This window comes from Mesoplodon bidens (genome assembly GCF_964165515.1).
Source record: "Mesoplodon bidens genome assembly, chromosome: 1".
Classification (NCBI taxonomy): Eukaryota; Metazoa; Chordata; class Mammalia; order Artiodactyla; family Ziphiidae; genus Mesoplodon; species Mesoplodon bidens.
Window position 1 is genome coordinate 172,192,176 of NC_138176.1, and position 18,405 is coordinate 172,210,580.

Consider the following 18,405-nt stretch of genomic DNA (forward strand, 5'->3'; position numbering starts at 1 on the left):
TAAGATGAAGTGGTTGAGCTATTACTAGATTATCCTTACATCCCTTCCACCTCTAAAAGTTCAGTGGTTCTGTTATTATCTCCAAAACACTAACTCTGCAAAGCGATGTCTCAAGTCAGCTTCCCCAGGCAACAGACTCTGACGTGGAGATTGCTGTGCAGGGAGTTTATGGGAGAGTTCTCTTAGGACCAAACCTGTGGAGGGGACAGGAAAGGAAGAAAGCCTGACTGGGAAGAGGGTGAAGTTGGGCTGAGATATGTTCTCAACAAAGGCCTCATTCTACCCAAGAAAGCTCTGAAGCTGGGATGGTCCTTAAGGTTATCCCAAGTTGGGGTGATGGGGATGGATATCTATACCCCACTTTGACCAGCCATCAGATGCAGGCTGTGCAAGAAGGAAACATGACCTTGGCTATGGCAACTACATTAACCTGAGGCAATCTCTGAGGAGGGTTGACAGCCAAAGGCACTTCTAGCATCTAAAAGAGTAAATCCTTTATTGCTAAAGAGCAAACTGGATGGAGCATCACTGTAGCATCCACTACAATCCACCCCTTGTGCTGCTCAGATTAATTTCTTTAGATAAGTTCAGGGTGCAACTTCTCTAGAATTATGGGACGCTTTATTTACTGGGGGATAACTCAGAAAATGAAGGCATCAGCCAGAAGAAAACAATACCTGCTATGTATCTGATCTCGGGCTACAACTGACACACATAATCCCCCTCATTTTCAATCCATTCTAGATTTCCTTCCCCCATAGATATTATCTCTGCTGGACTCAGTGGTTTACCTGATGGCATGACCCTCATCCCTGAGAGGTCTGAGCCCCTATCACCGTGCCCTACTCAGGTTGTGGCTGCTACACTTGTTCATCTATCACCAAGATTCATCCAAGTAGATCATCTGGGTAATGAACATATTACTCCCCGCCTCCACTTTGTATCAGTTGCCTACATCATTCTGGGGATTGAAATCAACTACTCCTGCCAAGATGATGACTCATCTTCCTGCTTCAAGGAGCTTGATATGCCAAGGCTGCAACCTAAACTTGTAGTTCTATGCACTCATGTTCTATCTCCTGCTGGAGCACTCTCCCTTTGGGTTCCTAGGGTCTGCACACCCAAAATGGTGGAGGCAGGGAGCTAAATTCCCCAAAAGGGTCATTGAGTGTGATAGAAAGTGGGGCTACTCCTGCCTCCACTCTATTGGTTCTGGGACTCATGTGTTCTACCCTACTGAGCATACAGCACCATATAGAGTGTTGATTTAGAATGTACACTATGTCTGACAAAGAAGACATACAGATGGCCAACAGACACATGAAAGATGCTCCACAACACTAATCATAAGGGAAATGCAAATCAAAACCACAACGAAATATCACCTCAGACCTGTCAGAATGTCTATCATCAAAAAGACAACAAATAACAAGTGTTGGTAAGGATGTGGAGAAAAGGAAACCCCCATGCACTATTGGTGGGGATTGTAAATTGGTGCAGCCACTATGAAAACAGTATGGAGGTTCCTCAAAAAATTAAAAATCAAATTGCAATATGATCCAGCAATTTAACTTTGGGATATTTACCCAAAGAAGACAAAACACTAATTCAAAAAGACATATGCACACCAATGTTCACTGCAGCATTATTTATAATAGCCAAGATATGGAAGTAACCTAAGTGTTTTTTGATAGATGAACGGACCAAGAAGATATATATATCTATATATATAGATATATATATATAGATATATATATACACACACATACATACACAATGGAATATTACTCAGCCATAAAAATGAAATTTTGCAATTTGTGACAACATGGCCGGGTAGAGGCTATTATTCTAAGTGAAATAAGTCAGACAGAAAGACAAGTATCTCACTTACATGTAGAACCTATAAAAACAAAACAAAACAAAATAAAAACAGACTGATAGATACAGAGAATAGATAGATGGTTACCAGAGGGGAGGGCGATGGGAAGGGTTGAAATAGGTGAAGGGGATTAAGAGGTAAAAACCTCCAGTTATAAAATAAGCCATGGTAATGTCATATACAGCATAAGGAATATGGTCAGTAATACTGTAATAACTTTGTATGGAAACAGATGGTTACTAGACTTATCATAGTGATCACTTCATAATATATGCAAATGTCAAATCACTCTGTAGTTACCTGAAACTAACATAATATTGTAAATCAACTACATTTCAATAAACAAACAAACAAAAGAATGTATGTTATGTTCTGGAGGATGGTATCCTATCCTTTCTGACTCATTGGTGCCTTCAGCAGCCCATTCCAACACTCTGTTAGGCCAGCAGCTTCTCAAAGATGCCATACGTGAAATAACCAGTGGATGCCATGATCCTGTATCCAATCCCTCACCTTCTTTTCTAAGACATAAGTCCCTTGATCATACACAATGCAATGTGGGCATCCTAAGACAGGAGATTTATGTTGGAGCTGAAATGCCAGGAAAGGCCTCTGGAGAAGTGGAAACAACTTTTTCCCCTAAGACATGGGTTTGAAAAAATTGCATATTTTAATATTTCAAAACCATCACCTCCTGCTTTCTCCTAGGCTTTTCCCCTCATCCTCTGTCTCCAGACTTTCTCTAATGTCCTCATGGCATTTCCTGGGGTGTAAAATATGGACCATCAAAGACTGGCTAATGAAACAAGATTAGGGATGAATTCCATAGTGTCTCCCTGCACTGTAATCTGAGTTCTCACCACACACCTCAGGTGGCTAGTCTCATGCGTTTGCAGAGCCCTCTGCTGTTTGTAGAACACTTTCACTCACAGCGCTACATTTGTAATGACAATGCTTCCTTATATCCATATGGAACACTCAGCTCTCCCTCAAGCTGGTTCATACCTTGTGTCTTACTCCAGGCAGAATTAAGAGACCCTTCCCTTGCCTTCAGGATAACACACCTTCCTGGTGGTCCTCCTTCCTTTCTGGCCACTCCTCCTCAATCTCCTTAGCTCTTCCTCCTCTCTTATGCCTTTAAAGCCTGGAGTTCCTTAGACTCCCAGGCCCTCCTATTTTCACTCCATGCTCTTTCCCTAAACTGTCTCATCTATACCCAAACACTGGCTATACCCAGATGGCTTAACAAATGTGCATCTCCAGCACACGCTTCCACCAAGACCCGTCTTGGACATCTCAAAGGCACCAAATGCAACATGTCTTCTGGTGATCTCCATCTCACTGACAAGTGCCCCATTATTTCTATTATTCCTTCCCTAATGCCCCATACTTGATCTATTGCCAGACTCTGCCCACTCTCCCTCTCTCAGCTAGATCCAGCCATTTCTCTCCATGCCCTGGCCCCAGTCAAGCCCCGTCCTCTCACCCGGACAGGCCCCTTGGCTTCCCATCTGTGAATCTGCTCTTTACATACACACTGATCTCTCCATAAATGTACATGATGAACATGTCAGTCCCCATTTCAAAACCACTCAGTGGCCTCCTACTGCTCTCAAGGTAAATACCCATGAAGTTATGCAGGGCCCAGCCCTACCAAAAGGAGCCCTGCCAGCCTTCCAGCTTCATCTCAAACCACTCTCCCTCCTTTTCTGTGCCCCATCCACAAGGCCCTTTCACTAGATCAAATGTCCCATGCTCTTTCCTGCTTCAGGCCTTAAAAATGTTGGTCCTCTCTCTAGAACACCTTCCCTGATTGCAAGCTTCCATTGCACCCTAAAGCTTGTCACTCATAGCTTTCACCAGAGTTTGTCATCATCTATTCGTATGACTGCTTTGTTAACATCTGCCTCCCCCAAGTAGACGGGCTGTCAGCCTGTAAGAGACTGTGTGTTTTGCTCTCCTGTGCATCCCTATTATGGACCCAGTGGCCAGCGCCCAGCAACCCTCAATAAAGCATTGCCCTTGCTATGAGCTGGGCACTATTCTAAGTGCTAGACATCCATTAGCTCATTTAAAACAAGAACAACCTTGGATGTGAGCACTATGGTTGCATCCATTTTTAGATAAAAGAATCAAAGCCAGAGAAATTAAGTAATTAGTCCAACATTACAAAGAGATTAAGACACGTCCATAGCCTGTATTCAGACCTACCTAGCTGACTCCACAGTTTACTTTTTTTGTTTGAATTTTTGAATTTTATTTATTTTTTTCTTTTTTTGCGGTATGCGGGCCTCTCACTGCTGTGGCCTCTCCCCTTGCGGAGCACAGGCTCCGGACGCGCAGGCTCAGCGGCCATGGCTCACGGGCCCAGCCGCTCCGTGGCATATGGGATCCTCCCAGACCGGGGCACGAACCCGTATCCCCTGCATCGGCAGGCGGACTCTCAACCACTGCGCCACCAGGGAGGCCCCTGAATTTTATTTTTTTATACAGCAGGTTCTTATTAGTTATCTATTTTATACATATTAATGTATACATGTCAATCCCAATCACCCAGTTCATCCCACCATCACCACCCCCCTCGCCACTTTCCCCCCTTGGTGTCCATACATTTGTTCTCTACATCTGGTTCTCTATTTCTGCTCTGCAAACCAGTTCATCTGTACCATTTCTCTAGGTTCCACATATATGCATTAATATACAATATTTGTTTTTCTCTTTCTGACTTACTTCACTCTGTATGACAGTCTCTAGATCCATCCATGTCTCATCAAATGACCCAATTTCATTCCTTTTTATGGCTGAGTAATATTCCATTGTAGATATGTGCCACATCTTCTTTATCCATTCGTCTGTCAACAGGCATTTATGTTGTTTCCATGACCTGGCTATTGTAAATAGTTCTGCAATGAACATTGGGGTGCCTGTGTCTTTTTGACCTATGGTTTTCTCTGGGTATATGCCCATTAGTGGGATTGCTGGGTCATATGGTAATTCTATTTTTAGTTTTTTAAGGAACCTCCATTCTATTCTCCATAGTGGCTGTATCAATTTACATTCCCACCAACAGTGCAAGAGGGTTCCCTTTTCTCCACACTCTCTCCAGCATTTGTTGTTTGTAGAGTTTCTAATGATGCCCATTCTAACTGGTGTGAGGTGATACCTCATTGTAGTTTTGATTTGCATTTCTCTAATAATTAGTGATGTTGAGCAGCTTTTCATGTGCTTCTTGGCCATCTCTATGTCTTCTTTGGAGAAATCTCTGTTTACGTCTTCCGCCCATTTTTGGATTGGGTTGTTTGTTTTTTTAATATTGAGCTGCATGAGCTGTTTATATATTTTGGAGATTAATCCTTTGTCTGTTGATTCATTTGCAAATATTTTCTCCCATTATGAGGGTTGTCTTTTCGTCTTGTTTGTAGTTTCCTTTGCTTTGCAAAAGCTTTTAAGTTTCATTAGGTCCCATTTGTTTATTTTTGTTTTTATTTCCATTATTGTAGGAGGTGGATCAAAAAAGATCTTGCTGTGATTTATGTCAAAGTGTGTTCTTCCTATGTTTTCCTCTAAGACTTTTATAGTGTCTGGTCTTACATTTAGGTCTCGAATCCATTTTGAGTTTATTTTTGTGTTTGATGTTACGGAGTGTTCTAATTTCATTCTTTGACATGTAGCTGCCCAGTTTTCCCAGCACCACTTACTGAAGAGACTGTCTTTTCTCCATTGTATATCCTTGCCTCCTTTTTCATAGATTAGTTGACCATAGGTGCGTGGGTTTATCTCTGGGCTTTCTATCCTGTTCCATTGAGCTATATTTCTGTTTTTGTGCCAGTACCATATTGTCTTGATTACTGTAGCTTTGCAGTATAGTCTGAAGTCAGGGAGTCTGATTCCTCCAGCTCCGTTTTTTTCCCTCAAGACTGCTTTGGCTATTCGGGGTCTTTTGTGTCTCCAAACAAATTTTAAGATTTTTTGTTCTAGTTCTGTAAAAAATGCCAGTGGTAATTTGACAGGGACTGCATTGGATCTGTAGATTGCTTTGGGTAGCATAATCATTTTCACAATATTGATTCTTCCAATCCAAGACCATGGTATATCTCTCCATCTGTTTGTGTCATCTTTGATTTCTTTCATCAGTGTCATAGTTTTCTGAGTACAGGTCTTTTACCTCCTTAGGTAGGTTTATTCCTAGGTACTTTATTCTTTTTGTTGCAATGGTGAATGGGATTGTTTCCTTAACTTCTCTTTCTGATCTTTCGTTGTTAGTGTATAGGAACGTAAGAGATTTCTGTGCATTTATTTTGTATCCTGCAACTTTACCAAATTCATTGATTAGCTCTAGTCATTTTCTGGTGGCATCTTTAGGATTCTCTATTTATAGATCATGTCATCTGCAGACAGTGACAGTTTTACTTCTTCTTTCCCAATCTATATTCATTTTATTTCTTTTTCTTCTCTGATTGACATGGCTTCCAAAACTATGCTGAATAATAGTGGTGAGAGTGGACATCCTTGTCTCGTTCCTGATCTTAGAGGAAATGCTTTCAGTTTTTCACCATTGAGAATGATGTTTGCTGTGGGTTTGTCATATATGGCCTTTATTATGTTGAGGTAGCTTCCCTCTATGCTCACTTTCTGGAGAGTTTTTTTTTATCATAAATGGGTGTTGAATTTTGTCAAAAGTTTTTCTGCATCTATTGAGATGATCATATGGTTTTTATTCTTCATTTTGTTAATATGGTGTATCACATTGATTGATTTCCATATATTGAAGAATCCTTGCATTTCTGAGATAAATCCCATTTGATCATGCTGTATGATCCTTTTAATGTGTTGTTGGATTCTGTTTGCTAGTATTTTGTTGAGGATTTTTGCCTCTATATTCATCAGTGATATTGGTCTGTAATTTTCTTTTTTGCAGTATCTCTGTCTGGTTTTGGTGTCAGGGTGATGGTGGTCTCGTAGAACGAGTTTGCAAGTGTTCCTTCCGCTGCAATTTTTTGGAAGAGTTTGAGAAGGATGGGTGTTAGCTCTTCTCTAAATGTTTGATAGAATTCAACTGTGAAGCCATCTGGTCCTAGACTTTTGTTTGTTGGAAATTTTTTTTTTTTTTTGGCGGTACGTGGGCCTCTCACTGCCATGGCCTCTCCTGCTGAGGAGCACAGGCTCCAGACACGCAGGCTCAGCGGCCATGGCTCACGGGCCCAGCCGCTCTGCGGCACGTGGGATCCTCCCAGACCGGGGCACGAACCCGTGTCCCCTGCATCGGCAGGCGGACTCTCAACCACTGCGCCACCAGGGAAGCCCTGTTGGAAAATTTTTAATCACAGTTTCAATTTCATTACTTGTGATTCATCTCTTCCTATTTTCTATTTCTTCCTGGTTCAGTCTTGGAAGGTTATACCTTTCTAAGAACTTGTCCATTTCTTCTAGGTTGTCCAGTTTATTGGCATAGAGTTGCTTGTAGTGGTCTCTTATGATACTTTGTATTTCTGTGGGTCCATTGTAACTTCTCCTTTTTCATTTCTAATTTTATTGATTTGAATCCTCTCCCTCTCTTTCTTGATGAGTCTGGCTAAAGATTTATCAATTTTGTTTATCTTCTCAAAGAACCAGCTTTTAGTTTTATTGATCTTTGCTACTGTTTTCTTTGTGTCTATTTCATTTATTTCTGCTCTGATCTTTATGATTTCCCTCCTTTTACTAACTTTGGGTTTTGTTTTTTCTTCTTTCTCTAGTTCCTTTAGGTGTAAGGTTAGATTGTTTATTTGAGATTTTTCTTGTTTCTTGAGGTAGGCTTGTAATGCTATTAACTTCCCTCTTAGAACTGCTATTGCTGCATCCCATATGTTTTGGATCGTCATGTTTTTGTTATAATTTGTCTCTAGGTATTTTTTGATTTCCTCTTTCATTTCTTCAGTGATCTCTTAGTTATTTAGGAACGTATTGTTTAGCCCCCATGTGTTTGTGTTTTTTACGTTTTTTCCCTGTCATTGATTTCTAATCACATAGCGTTGTGGTCAGAAAAGATGCTTGATATGATTTCAATTTTCTTAAATTTGCTGAGGCTTGATTTGTGACCCAAGACGTGATCTATCCTGGAGAATGTTCCATGTGCACTTGAGAAGAAAGTGTAATCTGCTGTTTTGGATGGAATGTCCTATAAATATCAATTAAATCTATCTGGTCTATTGTGTCATTTAAAGCTTGTGTTTCCTTATTAAGTTTCTGTTTGGATGGTCTGTCCATTGGTGTAAGTGAGGTGTTAAAGTCCCCCACTATTATTGTGTTACTGGCGATTTCCTCTTTTATAGCTGTTAACAGTTGCCTTATGTATAGAGGTGCTCTTATGTTGGGTGCATATATATTTATAATTGTTATATCTTCTTCTCGGATTGATCCCTTGATCACTATGTAGTGTCCTTCCTTGTCTCTTGTAACATTCTTTATTTTAACGTCTATTTTATCTGATATGAGTATTGCTACTCCAGCTTTCTTTTGATTTCCATTTGCATGGAATATCTTTTTCCATCCCCTCACTTTCAGTGGGTATGTGTCCCTAGGTCTGAAGTGGGTCTCTTGTAGACAGCATATATGTGGGTCTTGTTCCTGTATCCATTCAGGGAGCCTGTGTCTTTTGGTTGGAGCATTTAATCCATTCACGTTTAAGGTAATTATCGATATGTATGTTCCTATGACCATTTTCTTAATTGTTATGGGTTTGTTTTTGTAGGTCCTTTTCTTCTCTTGTGTTTCCCACTTAGAGAAGTTCCTTTAGCATTTGTTGTAGAGCTGGTTTGGTGGTGCTGAATTCTCTTAGCTTTTGCTTGCCTGTAAAGCTTTTGATTTCTCTATTGAATCTGAATGAGATCCTTGCCGGGTAGAGTAATCTTGGTTGTAGGTTCTTCCCTTTCATCACTTTAAATATATCGTACCACTCCCTTCTTGCTTATAGAGTTTCTGCTGAGAAATCATCTGTTAACCTTATGGGAGTTCCCTTGTATGTTGTCGTTTTTCCCTTGCTGCTTTCAATAATTTTTCTTTGTCTTTAATTTTTGCCAGTTTATTACTATGTGTCTTGGTGTGTTTCTCGTTGGGTTTATCCTGTATGGGACTCGCTGCACTTCCTGGACTGGGTGACTATCCTTTCCCATGTTGGCGAAGTTTTCAACTACAATCTTTTCAAATATTTTCTCTGGTCCTTTCTCTCTCTCTTCTCTTTCAGGGACCCCTATAATGCGAATGTTGTTGCATTTAATGTTGTCCCAGAGGTCTCTTAGGCTGTCTTCATTTCTTTTCATTCTTTTTTCTTTATTCTGTTCCACTGCAGTGAATTCCACCATTCTCTCTTCCAGGTCACTTATCCATTCTTCTGCCTGAGTTATTCTGCCATTGATTCCATCTAGTGTAGTTTTCATTTCAGTTATTGTATTGTTAATCTCTGTTTGTTTCTTCTTTAGTTCTTCTAGGTCTTTGTTAAACATTTCTTGCACCTTCTCTATCTTTGCCTCCATTCTTTTTCCGAGGTCCTGGATCATCTTCACTATCATTATTCTGAATTCTTTTTCCGGAAGTTTGCCTATCTCCACTTCATTTAGTTGTTTTTCTGGGGTTTTATCTTGTTCCTTCATCTGGTACAAAGTCCTCTGCCTTTTCATTTTGTCTATCTTTCTGTGAATGTCCACAGTCTGTTCTTGATCACTCTCTGTAACTGCTCTTCATGAATGAGTGAGCAGTCTACAGAGGAGCTGTCTACAGTTCCACAGAGCTGGAGTTAGAACCCAGAGCCCAGGACTCTTCCTACCAGCCTTGGTTCCTGCATCTTTGCCTGCAGTGACCTCCTCAAAAGCTTATAAGCTAGTCATCTGTGGCCTGGCCCCAACTCTGGCTTCATATCAAAAGCACCTGGGGTACTTGTTAAACTTTCAGACTTCTGGACTACCAGAGGGCCTGATCTGTGATAGTAGGCACAGAAGAGTTTTGTAATTCCTAGTCTAGGTGCCTGTTGTCTCGCCACTAGACTCTGAGCTCTTGAGGCAGGGACTGGATTTATTCCTAGTGATGACCACAGTGCTTGGCCCACTTCAAATTTCAGTACATATATGCTAAATGACTGAGAGACCTTCATTTTTTTTGCCAGAACTTTATTCAAAGCTCTTTATTCACTCAGAGCCTCAGCATGTCTCTATAGAAGAGAAAAGAATTCTCAAAAAACCAAAAATCAGGGGTTTCCCTGGTGGCGCAGTGGTTGGGAGTCCACTTGCTGACGCAGGGGACGCGGGTTCGTGCCCCGGTTCGGGAGGATCCCACATACCACGGAGCGGCTGGACTCGTGAGCCATGGCCACTGGGCCTGCACGTCCGGAGCCTGTGCTCCACAGCGGGAGAGGCCATAGCATTGAGAGGCCCGCGTACAGCAAAAAAAAAAAAAAAAAAAAAAATTCAGAGACATTGTATGACTTGCACAAAATTTCTCAGCAACCTTCAGACCATAGTAAAGTCTTAATGTTTGGGGCAGAGAGCCAAGGACCCCTTGATGACCTAATGAAACTCGAATCTTCTCAGAAAGATGCATGCATACACAGAACATTGCCTACTAACTTTGGGGTTTCACAATCCTTGGGAGCCCCTAGGCTTGGGGATGGACACTACATTAAGGATCTCTACTGCAGTCCAAGGAGGAAAAGTTCATCTTTTCTAATAACTAAGTGTGATAAAGACTGTTGTTAATAGATTTCCAATTTATAACTAGGCATATGGTGACCTAGACTTCAGACAACATTTCCCAGCCTCCCGTGCAGCTAAATGAAACATGGGGTTAAGTACTAGTTGATCCGAACATAAGCAGAAGTAATGTATACCACTTCCAGGTTGTGCCCTTAAAGGGAAGAATGTGCCTCCCTTTTTCTGCTTCCATCATCCCCACAGCCTCAGCTCCATCACCTGCATCAGAGTTTACAACAGCAGACTGGGTCTGATCAGCCCCTTCCACTCCTTCCATATCCTGCCAACCTCTGGCTGGCTGCCCAGATGCTCAGGTCTCACATAACCTTCACCTGCCTGGGCCCATCAAGCTAGTCTCTATTGGAGACCCACCATTTACAACATCCTTGCTAAATTCTCAACATGACACAGCCCCTGTCCTCAGGGAGCTCATCCTCTACTGAGGGAGACACAGGACAAGGGTCCTCCACACACCAGGCAGAGAAGGATGGGTACCAAATGAGAACAACACAGAGCAAGGGCTCTGGGACTTGATCATGGAATAATAGTGGAAAGAGACCTGAGTTCTGACTTGGCCACACTTGTAGTTTGACACTGAACAAGACAAATTTCCTTTCTGTTCCCAATCATGTGTCAACTTAGTGTTGGGGACCACATACTAGTGAAGGTATTTCTCAGTCCCAACCCTCTGGTTCTTGATATTTCTCACAACACCTAGCATATCATGGGTTTGTGCTATTGTTCTGTAATGCTTCAGAAGGGGACTGGTATTACTTCCAATTCACTCAGGTTAAGAACTATAGTAATAAATTCCACCCATGATCTTGAAGGACTTCTGTGGCAGGTGACTTGACTCCCCAAGTGTGTTCTATAAAACTGAATAGTCCCAGTGGAAAAGTCAGGGGGATGGATGTGGTCTCCTGGGGTCATCCAGTCCATCCCCCTGCCTCTAAGCAGACTATATAACCATTCTATGACAGGAATGGGAGGTCTTTACAGAGAGGATTCCACCTCACCTGAAGAGGACTCTCACCATGTTTATCTATTAGGGAAGACATGGTCATAAATAGCCTAAATCCCTGCCTTTTCAACTCAAACCATTTCCCCTGAGTCTAATCTCTGTGACTGTAGGGAACAGCTGGCCACCACTGTCTCCTGATGACCCTTCATAAACATTTATGGGACAAAGGTAAGGTGTGCCCAATTAACCCAGGCCATCTTGGTATCTGGGCAATTGCATTGACAGGAATTTGATTTGCTGTTTCCTGTGCAGACTTGAAGCTCTGCATAAAAGTGCTCCCTTCTACACTTAACACCTGCAAAGTGTACCCCACCCACCAAATAAGGTCACATGCCAGGGGCCTCCAAGCCCACTACGGTTTCTGCTGGACAAGAGTGAATGAGCCATATGCACACACCACCAGCTCATTGATTAGCCCACACCCTCCTTCTTGGTAGTTGTTCTGCAAGAGCCTAACTGGGTTGGGTTTACAAGCAGCTCATAAGTGAGATGCACAGTGTAACATAGAGCCAGGGTGGACGAGGCACAGACGTGGGGTCAGAAGACTTAGATTCTTATTCCCACTCCACAGTACAAATTGGTTGCCCTTGGGTGAGTCACATCAGCTCTGCAAAGCCTCAGTTTCTTCATATGTAAAATGGGATTAAGATCTCTGACCATGTGGCCTCACTGGTGTGCTGAGAAATAATAATGGGTGATAAAGTGCCCATCAAATATAAACCTGTGTCATAACTGTTGATGGTACTGCTACGGTGGCTGCGTAACACAGCAGGCTTCAAAGTGGATTGCCTGGACGGGGGAGCATGAGGAGAGTCACGTATGAGAACTTCTAGTTATATTTATTTTTATTTCCTGGGTGCAAATTTCTTTGAAGGTATGTCTTATAAAGTACATATTACATTGTATTCAAAAAGGCTGAGCACTCACTACCTGCTGATGGTGATCACTTTAAACAGATCTGATCATTTAAGCCCCATGAGGTAGGTATGCTCTTATTATGCCCATTTTATAGGTGAGAAAATGGAGGTGGCTCAGAGAGGTTGAGTCAATTAGCCAAAGTTACACAGCTGCTAGGCACAGAAATCCAAAAATGGAACCCAGGGTGTCTGGCTCAAATCACATTCTCTTTTTCACTACTTGCCCTGTCTGGTACATAAAGACATCTATCATCTACAATTAATCATATTTTGCATATGCTTTATATTGTACATAATATGTGAAGAATTATAAGTAGCTAAAATATTTTGAAGGGTGTGCCTAAAATAGTTTTCTGATAGTACCACATAATGAAAAAAAATTGGGCCCACCTATTTTAAAGTCTAAGCGAGGGGGGACAGGAAGCTTATTGCCCTCACAGCAGGGCTGGGGCTGCAGTGAGGTTAAGTGAGGTGCCTTGGGCACACAAATTAAGAAGGTGCACACTCTCAAGGGCCTGCAAGCCTGGCCCTGCCTCCGTAGCATTGCCGGGGAGCTAGGGGAGGCTCTTGGAAGCCACAGGAAGACAAAGACAAGAGAGAAGGGAAAAGTCTGCCTTGTTTATTGTTCCCAAACCCCACAACTCCTGTGCCCCCAAAGCCCTGGCTGAGACCTGCCCACCTCCAAAGGGCTCCAGGGGGTGGCAGGATGAAGATCCTGGAGTGTGGGCAGTGGGTAGGGGGCCAGGAGGGTGACTAAATGAAGATTCCCTGTCAGCTGGCTGGAGGGGACACAGGGAAGAGGAATTCCAGACTCGGCTCTATGACCTTGAGCTTCAGACTGGTCAGGAGTAAAACGGGAACAAGAAAAATCCCTTCCTGGAGACTGCACAGGTTGTGTGAGAGGGTGCTCCGCCTCCTTCAAGGTTCTATGTGGATAGAATGCTATTAAGTGCTTCGTAGAAAGCTGCACTGCATTACATTCTGCGGCTTCTCCACTGAGTTACTCCAGAATTAACTCTTGACCCTGCCCACCTTCTCTACCCCTGTCCCTTTATTAGGTTGCCTTCCCAATCTGATAACTGGAGGTGGGGTGAGTATCTCATCTATGGTGACCTCAAAAAGTGAGGTGCCTTCACCCCAACTCACAGCAGTTCTGACACCCTTTGGTTCTGAGTGCTGTTGCCTATACAGAATCCCCACAGGGCTGGGGGTGGTTGGGTAGGGGACATCAGGACAGGGGAACAGAGAGACCACCAGGCAGAGGGCTCCCCTGCCAGCACAAGCCCTGACTTCTACAAAGGAGATTTCTCCCAAAGGAGACTGCCCACTGCCCTGGGCCAGTGGACCTCAGAAAGGTCAGAACCCCTACAGTCAAAAAAAAAAAAAAAAAAAAACATGCACACAGAAAATAAGACAATTTGTGAAAGGCTGAGGGAAGCTGTCTCTCTCTTTCAGAACGAGCAGAGTTCATCCAAGCTCACAATGAGGGTGGGAGGGGCATGTTCTTCTCCAAAAACAGGCCTGGAGAGACTAAAGGGCTTAAGAGCCATACATCCACCACCCAGCTTCCCAGCTCCATCCTGGCACTGGAAGAAATGAAGGTCTGAAAGCCTGGTATCATCAGGCATGCCTGACTGTCACCGAATGTCACAGTGGCCCAAAGGTTGCCTGTGCCCTGAGAGTTGAAAGACAGAGGGACAGAAGATAGCTTCCTAAACCCCTCAGTGCCTCTCTTTCCCTATGACCAACACCGCCTTCAGCCACTCAAATGTTGGTGAAAGACTCATCCAACCAGAAGCTCACATCTGGGAACCAGTATGGGTGTTGGGGAGCGGAGGATAGCTGCACTGGCTCTGGGTTTCCTCCACTCACAGCCTAAGGCCCATTGCTATCCAAGACTTCCAAATTTTTCAAAACTTGAAAAGAAAATTACAAAGTATTTCCTTCACAACTTTTTCCTTTAACAGAGGGGAAACCGAGGCCCGTGTAAAATAATTTGCTCAGGTGGCACAGGGATATTGGCAGAGCCAGGCCCCCTCTCCCCCGTCCACTGCTCTCCTCATCATGCTCTGTTAGCGCAACCGCCAAGGAGATAAGTGGGCTGGTGAAGCGTGCCCAACGGACTCCTCCAGCCCTAGTGCGCCTCAGGTGGATGCCCACCCAGGGAATCCCATAAGGACCAAGGCGTCTTCACCACTCAGGAGTTTAGAAGCCCAGAGGTCAAGCAAGGGCCAGAGGTCAGGCAGTGCCGAACCCGCACCTGCAGAGCTTCCAGCCCTCATCGCTTCTCCCAGGGGCCCCTTTCCTGCAGCATTTCCTTCTGCGCTCTGCGTCCACACCTTGCGCTCTCCTGGCCCCCAGAGCCGCGCCGCGCCGCGCCTCGCAGTGCGCCACTGCGCCAAGGGGCAAGCGCGAAATTGGAGGTGCCTGGAGGGGCCTCACGGCCCCCCGGCGGTTTCCGTTTCTTCCTTTCTGGGGAGGGAAAAATCACACAGCCCTGTTTGTTTCCCCAGTCCGCGCGGGCGCGGAGCCCGGCATATGGACATTTCGCGCTCCGCATCTGTGTCATTTGTCGCGTTTTCTGTGGATGTCTGCGTGTGTGTGTGTGTTTGAGGCCCGGGCGCTGGGAACAAACGTGCATCTGTTAAATTTGACAATAAAGTCCTACAGCGAAGCTGCCAAGACTGGGTCAGCGGGTGGGGGCGGAAGGCAGAGAGGGTGGGGAGAGCTGGAGTCTCAAAAGGCTACACCAAAGCGCCTGGCCCAGGTATTATGTCGGGAGAAGGTGAGGAGAGCAGCTGCTCCTTCTCTCGGGGTGTGTATGGGAGCGAGGGTGCGTGTGTCCCTGTGAAGAATACACACCGATCTGCTCAACATATGTCGCCACAAATCACAGTATCTCTCCCTCCTCCCACCCCCCACTCCCTCCTAACTGAAGGCAGAGCAGAGAGAGGCGCTGAGAAGAGGCGCCGCTTCAACAGGTGTCTTGGTGCGCAATGCACCTTTTCACGCATTCACTGTCTCCGTCGGCGGCGGAGATAATGTAGACACTTTGTTTCCAGGCGCTGCGTGCGAGCTACGGACGCCCGGGGGGAGGCGGCCCTAGGCAGGGAGGGGCATCTGCAAATAAAGACCTCGGATGCTCCTGAGGTCCGGGGCCCTCTCTTCCCTTTGTTCGAGGGCTCCCCGGGCCGGAGCTCCCTCGTGCGCCCTGGGGGGTGGCATATGGCGCCCTCTCACCTACCCAAGAAAAAGAACCGGCTACCCATTCAGGAGCGCGCGAGCTCCCTGAGTCGGGGAGGGGGAGTCTCTGGGGGGAATAGCTTCTCTCCCAAAGCAAATGAGGAGCCCTCCTTATCTCTCCCCACCCCACCTCCGCCATCCTCTCAGCTGGCGCAGCAGCCGTTGGGTGGGGAGCTGAGCGCAGGCAGGGCAGCACCAGCCTGCGGAAGCGCCCCAGCTCCCGGCAGATGAAATATGGGGCTGGTGAGCCCCTGGAGACCATATGCTTTCAATAAAAGAAGACAAATAGGACCGAGATAGGCCTTGCAGCCAACCTGTTATAAATGGGTGGCAATTGGGCCAATGTACACGGGGGAAGGCCGGGGGGGGCGGGGGAAGGCCTGCTCCGTGCCAAATCCATGTGTCAGCTTCTGGGACAGGTGTGCCCAGGGGCCAGGGGCCAGGTCTCCCCCATCTGGGTTTATCACGGCAAAGGTAATATTGTGCTAACTATGAGTAAACAGTCACTGTGAAAACGAGAGAGGGTTTATCAGAGGCAAACTAGTTGGGGGGTGGCTTAACAATAAAGTTGCCCGCCTTGGGAGCAGGTGACGGCTGGCTGCGGGACTCCCGCAGTAGATGTTTTCCAAAGCACTCCACTTTACAATCTCTTGTAATTATTTATTAAACGAAATCTATTTATTATTATTTTAGCAAACACTGGAGACAGGTGGGGCTTTCTTTTCGTCGTCTCCTTTTGTTTGAAGGGCTGTTTGAAGTGGCTAGTCTCGGCCTGGGCAGCTCGCTCGCCAGATTTTTGTCTTGCCCTCTTTCAGCGCAGAGGCGAAGGCGAGAGAAAGAAGCCCCCTCCTCTGGCAAGTCATTAGCAATTCAGCCTCCTGTGGCCCCCCTCCCTTCCCCTATTTTCTCAAAGAGCCCCCAGGCACTGCTAAGATTCCCCCCGCCGACGGGAAGGCGGCAGGGCGGACCGCTGCCTTCCTTCTTTTCCAATCTGCCCGCGGTCTCCAGGCATCAGGCTGTCGCCTCTCTCCTGGGCCCCCTCAGCCTCCAGGCAAGCCTAGGTCTCAGAGAGTCGAGGGGCGCAGGGTTCCCAAAGGCCTTAGGGGCGGTGGCCGGCCGGGGGCTTCAGGAACAGGCTCTGCTCCCGGCTGGAAGAGCCCTTTCACAAATACCGCCAGCGCACACTGAGTTGTCACAGCTTGCGCCTCCGCCGCCAAAAGTACAGGAATTAACTTTGGAGAGGGGCCTGAGCATCCTCTACAGCTGAAAGGGAAGACGTGGATCCTTGATCTCTAATCCCCCAGGACTCCTCGACCTCTGGCCCCGCCCTCCGGACCAGAGGAAGGGCTGCAGAGAGTTCTTGAGTGTCTCAAGGAGATCGCTGCCCCCGGCCGCTGCGCGCTCCTCGCCCTGTGTTTTACGCAAAGCAGGAGTGGTGGCGGCCCGCAAGCCCTGGAGAGCCCTGAGCCGGAATGGCGCTGGGGAAGCTGGATAAGAATTCTCAGAAGGTGCCAGAATTCTCTCCCAGTCAAGAAGATTCCCAAATATCCCCAGACTCTTCCCTGGTGCAGAAAGCTTGCCCTGCGGCTCTCATCAGTACACACGGGCCACCTGAGGCAAGACTGAGCCAAGGCGAGTCCCGCCTTCAGTTCTCATCTGAGGGCCACTGCAGGATGAGAGCCCTGGTTGTGGGCTGCTCTTCAAGCCTTCAGGGACCCATAGGGGTGCTTTGATCCCTTATGGCCAGGGCTCCCCCCTCAGAGCCAGGCTGGGTCCCCCAGCCCTAGGGAAGCACGCTTTGGGTTTCCTCTCTCAGATCCTAATTTGCAGGATAGAAATCAAGCAAGGCAGGTGTATAGGGTGAGAAAGTAGAGAGATGGAGCCTGAGTGGATACTGGCTCCCCTTGGCACTGGGAGATGGGGCCACTATCCTTTTTCTCCTCTGACCCTGTCATTCCTCATAGACCCAGGACTTCTATCTTCTACATTTGGGGATGTCTGGTTTTGCCTTGAAAAAAAAAATTCCCCCAATCAAAGAGAGACAACAGCTGCAAGGGAGAATCTAGGACTAGGAGTCTTAGGACCTGAGTTCTATGTGATTCTGCTAGAACTTGCTGTGTGACCTTGCGTTGAGTCACTTACCCTTTCTGGGCCTTGACTTTCCATCTGTAAAATGGGCCTAAGAGGCTTCCCTGGTGGCGCAGTGGTTGAGAGTCCGCCTGCCGATGCAGGGGACACGGGTTCGTGCCCCAGTCCGGGAAGATCCCACATGTCACGGAGTGGCTGGGCCCGTGAGCCATGGCCGCTGAGCCTGCGCGTCCGGAGCCTGTGCTCCGCAACGGGAGAGGCCACAACAGTGAGAGGCCCGCATACCAAAAAAAAAAAAAAAAATGGGCCTAAGGTTCTCATTCTTATGACTAGAGGACAAGTTTGGAGCAAGTTGAGACCTAAGGGAGGAGCAGCAGCAAAATACGGAACTCAGGAGTCTCAGCAGTGTCCCTTTGTTGGTCTGGAGCCTAGCTCCTAGCTTCAGTTCCCAAGCAACAAGGGAAGGAGCCTCTGCCAACAGCACACCAGCTGAGATCCTGAGGACAGCACCGTCACCTCCACGCAGACCTAGAGCCC